The following is a 6,322-nucleotide window of genomic DNA, read 5'->3' as shown; positions in this document are numbered from 1 at the left end:
TGCTGCTAGAAAATGTTCATATAATAATGTTGTTCTAACTTTCTGCCATTTAAGCAAATAACAGTGACCTCAGTTTTTTACAGTTAAAATTATATTTTTGTGTGAAAAAAATATATTCTTTAAAAATACTTTCATTATATAGAATTTTCCAATGGTCTACATTTGAAACTTCTTCTTATGCTGAAAAATTTTTCCCCAGATTAACATGTCTGGAAATTAGACATCCGAAACAGAGACTTTTATCTTTCTGTTTCTTGATTTACCTTTAACGTATTATTAACATTACCTTATTTTTTCCTTCTGTTATATAAAGGAAGGAGATATGTAAAATATATTTGCATTTCCCAATTCAGCATTCTAAAACAGTTGCCTGCCAAATTCTAAAAAGGTAATAATGTTCAATTCCTAAATCACCATGAACCATTATGATCTACAACTCTGTCCATTTTCTTAATGTGGCCACTATGACATCATGATCCTTTTAAAGGCAACACTGTGGTTCACATCATCATGGTTTGCCTTGAACCATACAGAGTTCTTTTCTTACTAATGTGACATTTTAATAGTTTTCATTTTTGTGATTTATTTTATCATGAGTTCTTTGTTATATATTTTAGGTATTTAGATACTTGAAAAAAACAATTCCTTCTGTAAGAACATAAGAACTATATATTTTTTTCCAAATGGAATTACAGTTTATGGGCATCTATTTTCCTTTTCCTTCCTTCTCTATTTCTACTCTCTTTTTCTTTCTTTCTTTCTTTCTTTCTATCTTTCTTTCTTTCTTTCTTTCCCTCCTTCCTTCCTTCCTTCTCTCTCTCTCTTTCTCTTTATCTCTCTCTCCCTCTGCCTTCCTGCCTGCCTTCTTTCCTGACAAAAATCTTCAGAGAAGCCACAAATAATTGCATCACATATTATTTCACTGTATTAATGACATTGTGTGAAAATACTATTTATATTTTCTATAAAGTTATTTAAGTAAATGGCTCTTTATGTGTAAGTACAATATGCATGAATACTAATAGTTATACTTAATTTTACCCACTCTATTAGTCAGAGATTCACCAGAGAAATAGAACCAATAACATATATACCTTTTTATCTCTATCTATCCATCCATCTATCTTAAGAGATTATAACAAATTGGTTCCCACAATTGTGGAGCTAAGTCCCACAATCTGTTATTGGCAAGCTGGAGATGCAGGGAAGCTGGTGGTATAGTTCTAGTCCAAGTCAGAAGGCCTGAGAACCAGGAGAACCAAAAGTGAAAATTCTAGTCCAGGACTGAAGAACTGAGATGCAAGAAAGCTGATGATAAAAGTCCCAGTCCAAGGACAGGAAAAGACTGATGTTCCAATCCAATGGTCAAGCAAAGAGCAAATTCTCATTTCCTCTGCTTTTTGTTATTGTTGTTGTTGTTCTATTCATGCCCTCAATGGGTTGGATGATGCCCACCCACATTGGGGAAGGCAACCTATTTTACTCAATCTACTGATTTGAATGCTAATCTCATCCAGAAATGGCCTCACAGACACACCCGAAATAATGTATAATCTGGACATCCTGTGTTCCAATCAGGTTGACACATAAAATTAACTATTGCATCCACATACTTTTGTTCTATTTAACTCTTTTTTCCCTTTGCCAGCATTAGTAAAATGTATTTACTTTATAAAACTATATCAAAATATACTCTTCTTAATTATTTTCTCCCCAAACTGTGACATGTATCTCAATGCCTTGCATTATACTTTTTATGTTTTAATATTAGAATTCAATAATCAGGTATATTATAGGAATTCAAAGGTAATGCAAAGTATATTATTAATATTATGATAAGTTATATACTTGGTATAGCAAATAAGTTTATTTTATATTATAAAACTTAGCTATAATCTTAAGAGATGAATTATATTCATTCGTAGATTCATTCATGTATCATATGTTCCCAAGTGTCCTAAGTCCCACATGATGAACCTGTAATGCCAATATTGAGCATGCATTTCCTAATAAAATTAGGGTTAACAAAGATATAAACATTAAAAAATAATAACCTGTGCTCACACTAATTAATATTGAAACTCTACTTCCTCCTAAGATAATTTCCTTTTTCAAAAGTAGGATATGTAATATATCAATTATTCATTGAATTTTCACCACAATTCACATGCTCCTTGGCTTACTAAAATTGGATAAAAGTGGACTTTGGTCTATTTCTCCATTTTAAGATTTTTTGCTGTTTGAGGATAAACTACTACATTGACTTTTTTTGGCATGGGATATAAAAAAAAGTTACTCTGGTAAGACAACAGTTATCTATTAGAATTAACTTCTAATAATCTATTTCTTTAGAAATACTTAATGTAAATGATATTTGCAACCACTGTGACTTTACTTTTAATATAGTAAAATTATTTGATTGTTCTATGACATTGAAGTGCTCAATTCTCTATAGGGTTTAATTAACTATATATCATACACATACATGGATATGCATCTCACAAAAACATGTCATTTCATAGAAAATATAACCAAAATACATTAAACTAGAACTAAGATGTTATTTCTTTCCTACTAATTAAAAATTGCTAAAGGCTTTGTCATGTTTGTGCAGCAAAGATTTTTATAAATTAAAAGAAAACTTAGACAAGATACATATCTGTTGCCTTCATTTTACTGGATAAAAGATGACAGAATAGTTAATGCTTGGGCTTTGCTTCCAGTAGGAAGATATAAACAAAATAATAATGATTCAGTAGTATGAGTGATTCATATTCAGCCTAAAATACAAGTAGCAAGTTAATGCTTCATATTCAAGGGTATTTCAGGTGTTTTGCCCCTGGTTCCAAAAAGACGACTTTTACTATGACCAGAAAGAAGAGACGGGCATAGAAAAACAAAGATAACTAAGAATATAGGATCAAAAATCTAAACTATTTGATGCTGTCACAGAGTAAGAACTTCATGTCCCCTTCAAAGTCCTTCTACCTGGACTAAGAATCAAACTGGCTTGAGATTAAGAGAAGGAAATAAAATTTAATGGTGTACATACGGGCTATCCATACAGACATGAAAACTACAAAGACGGGCAAAATGAGGTATATATGCCATCCTAAACTAAGGAGGGAGGGTGGTTTGGGACTTAGAAGGGAAAGAATACAATACTCAGGAAGATAAAAAAATTAAGTTTTTAGCAAATAAATGTTTGCTGGGCCACTCAGAAACAATGAGATGTAGAGGACTTTGATCAAATAGGCCTTGTTGGTTCCTCCCTGTGTACCATGTCTATTTTATAGGATAATGTAGTTATCTATGATGGAAGCTCTCTTCCTAGAGCAGTTCCTCTATCTAAATCCTTTTTTAGGGAGTTGAGGGGGAGTAAAAGAACTTTTTCTGAGTATGCTGGATTTTTATGCTTTTTAACTCAAAATCGTCACTATGGCTAAGTGGCCTATCTTTGGGTAGCCTGTCCTTAGTCCTTAGAATGGCAGCGACACTCCCACAGAGTAACATATTTGGCAAAATTGACACTCCCCAAACTGAATCAGGCACACAGCTTTACATAGCATATTGGACAGGGTAGACACAAGAGCCCTACTAGAAAGAACCATGTGGAAGTGCATCAAGAGTTAGATCATTGCCTACAGGAAGCAACTGACCACATCAATTTAGAATGACTGGTCATAACTGAAAGATATTCAGCAAAAACATGGAAAGTCTTGACTAAACCAGAATAACATTTATTTTCCTACATTTATGAAAAATTGTAAGTTGATTGGGGTGATTGGGTGGCTCAGTCCGTTAAGCATCTGACTTGATTTTGGCTCAAGTCATGATCTCACAGTTTCATGGGTTTGAGCCCCACATCAGGCTCTTTGCTAACAGACTGGCATCTGCTTGAGATTCTCTCTCTCTCTCCTTCTCTCTCTGCCTCTCCCCCACTTGCACTCTCTCTCTCTCAAAATAAATAGATTTTAAATGACTGAACATTTTGCTTAGCATAATACTCTAGTTCAATCCACATCATTGCAAGTGGCAAGACTTCATTCTTTTTTTATGGCTGAGTATACACACACACACACACACACACACACACACACACACCATCTTCTTTATCCATTCATCGGTCAATGGACACTTGGCCTGTTTCCCTAATTTGGCTATTGTAGATAATGTTTCTATGAGCATTACAAATATTCAGTATAGAGATTTTTGACTTACCACAGGGTTACATTCTATAAATCCCAAATTCAAATCATAATTTGAAACTATATTAAGTTGAAAATGCTTTTAATACAACTAAACTACCAAATGTGATAGCTCAGCTTAGCCTAACTTAAATGTGCTCAGGGAGTGCCTGGGTGGCTCAGTTGGTTAAGTGTCCACTCTTGATTTTGGCCTAGGTCATGATCTCATGGTTCGTGGGATCGAGCTCCATGCTGTCAGCATATAGAGCCTGGTTGGGAATCTCTCTCTCCCTTTCTCTCTCTGCCCCTCCCCTCCTCATGCTCTCTCTGTCTCTTAAATAAACAAACTTTAAAAAATGCTCAAAACACTTACATTATTAGTGAATAGTTGGGCAAAATCATCTAATACAAAGCCTATTTATCATATGTTGAATATCTCATGAACATATTAAATACTGTACTGAAAGTGATAAACAGAATTGTTGAATGGACAAATAACGAAGCTAGCATCAATCTTGTCAGTTCAGATGAGAGAATGAATACTATACGTTATATTGCCCCCGGGCATGGCTGGACCAACCAAGGAACCTACAGGAATGCAACCGTTCACTAGCTTGTAAGTACTTAATCAGCACTACCCTAAAGTGCATATAATCACCACATGTACCTCTTGAAATATCTAACATAAAGAATAATGGAAAGTCAATGGACTTTCAGATTCCAAGTCTCTTAAGATGGAAAAGAATTCCAGGGAACCAGACAAAACAGCACCAGAGCACCTGCTGGCATGACCTCCTGGGCCTCCAATCAACAATGCTCACCTTCTCAGGAAACCTCTGCTAACATGACCTCCTGGGCCTCCATTCAATAGCATCTACCTTCTAGGGACATACCTGCCCCCAATTCTGTCCATAGAAACATTCACTTGCAAGCCATCAGGGAATTTAGGACTTTAGGGCATTAGTTCCCCATCCCCATGGGTGGTGCCACACACCAAAACATAGCCTGTCTTTCTTCATTGCAAAATTTCGTTGCCAGTTTTTACTGGCTTGCGATGCATCAGGGGGACAAACTCTCGTTTGGTTCAGTTACAAGAATGGTTGTTAAGTATATTGGTTGTTCACCCCCACGATCATGTGGCTGGCTGGGAGTTGCAGCTTGCTGCCCCTGCACAGCATCATAAGAGAGTATTGTACCACATATTGCTAGTCCAGGAAAAGACCAAAATTTCAAATTCATAGCATAGTGCCTATTTAATGTGGATTGCTTTCATACCATTATAAAACCAAAAAACCATAAGCGGAAACATCCTAAGCTGGGAACCCTCTATGTGGACAACGAGGTGAAATTTATTATGAGTTTTTAAGTCAAGTGAAAAAGGAAGTAAGTGGCATCACTAACAAAATCCTGTCACCACAAGATTCATGTCTGTTCTGCTCCCTTACAGTGCCTGTTTAAAGAATATGATTGATTTTCTTAAACAAAAAACAAAAAACAAAAAACCACTGTGCAAATAATAAGTAAAAGAGGAAATGTGTACAGATACTGATAACAAAAATGTGTAATTATACTCAAGCCTAATTATTTCTGTCTCTGCCTCCCCCAAAGTAATGGTATTCTTTTTCTTTCTTCCTACTTAGTCTCTCCAAATTGATCTTACTAAAGTGACACCACATTACACAAAACTGTCTGTGAAAAGGAGAAAAAGTTTAAGAAATCTGCCTTCTATGGTTGTGAATTAGCTACTTTTAAGTAACTATTGGCAAAGTCACCAAATACAAACTGACCAAATAAATTGTGTTATGTGATATAAAGCAAGTGATTCACTTACAGTTCTCTGCCCATAATACACGATGGCTTAGTAATCAGTGTTCCTGATGCCTTCCTGAAAGGAAATAATATTGTATCAAGAAAAAGACCTGATGCCTATCTAGCATTTAATGAGGCTAATTAAATGCTCTTTTCTTCTCCCAAATAAGTTTTTTTTTCCCTTACTGAAGGAAAGAAAATCAAGCCTCGTGTTTATCTCTGATAATCAACTTCTTATAGAAATCCTCATTTGCAATAAGCCTCCACTCAGGCAAAGTGAAGTTAACATCTTTTAATAACTTTTGCTCTCCTTTCCTGACAAAAAG

Source organism: Panthera onca, chromosome B1 (assembly GCF_046562875.1).
Source record: "Panthera onca isolate mPanOnc1 chromosome B1, mPanOnc1 haplotype 2, whole genome shotgun sequence".
In the NCBI taxonomy this organism is placed as follows: Eukaryota; Metazoa; Chordata; class Mammalia; order Carnivora; family Felidae; genus Panthera; species Panthera onca.
This window is presented reverse-complemented; position numbering follows the sequence as displayed.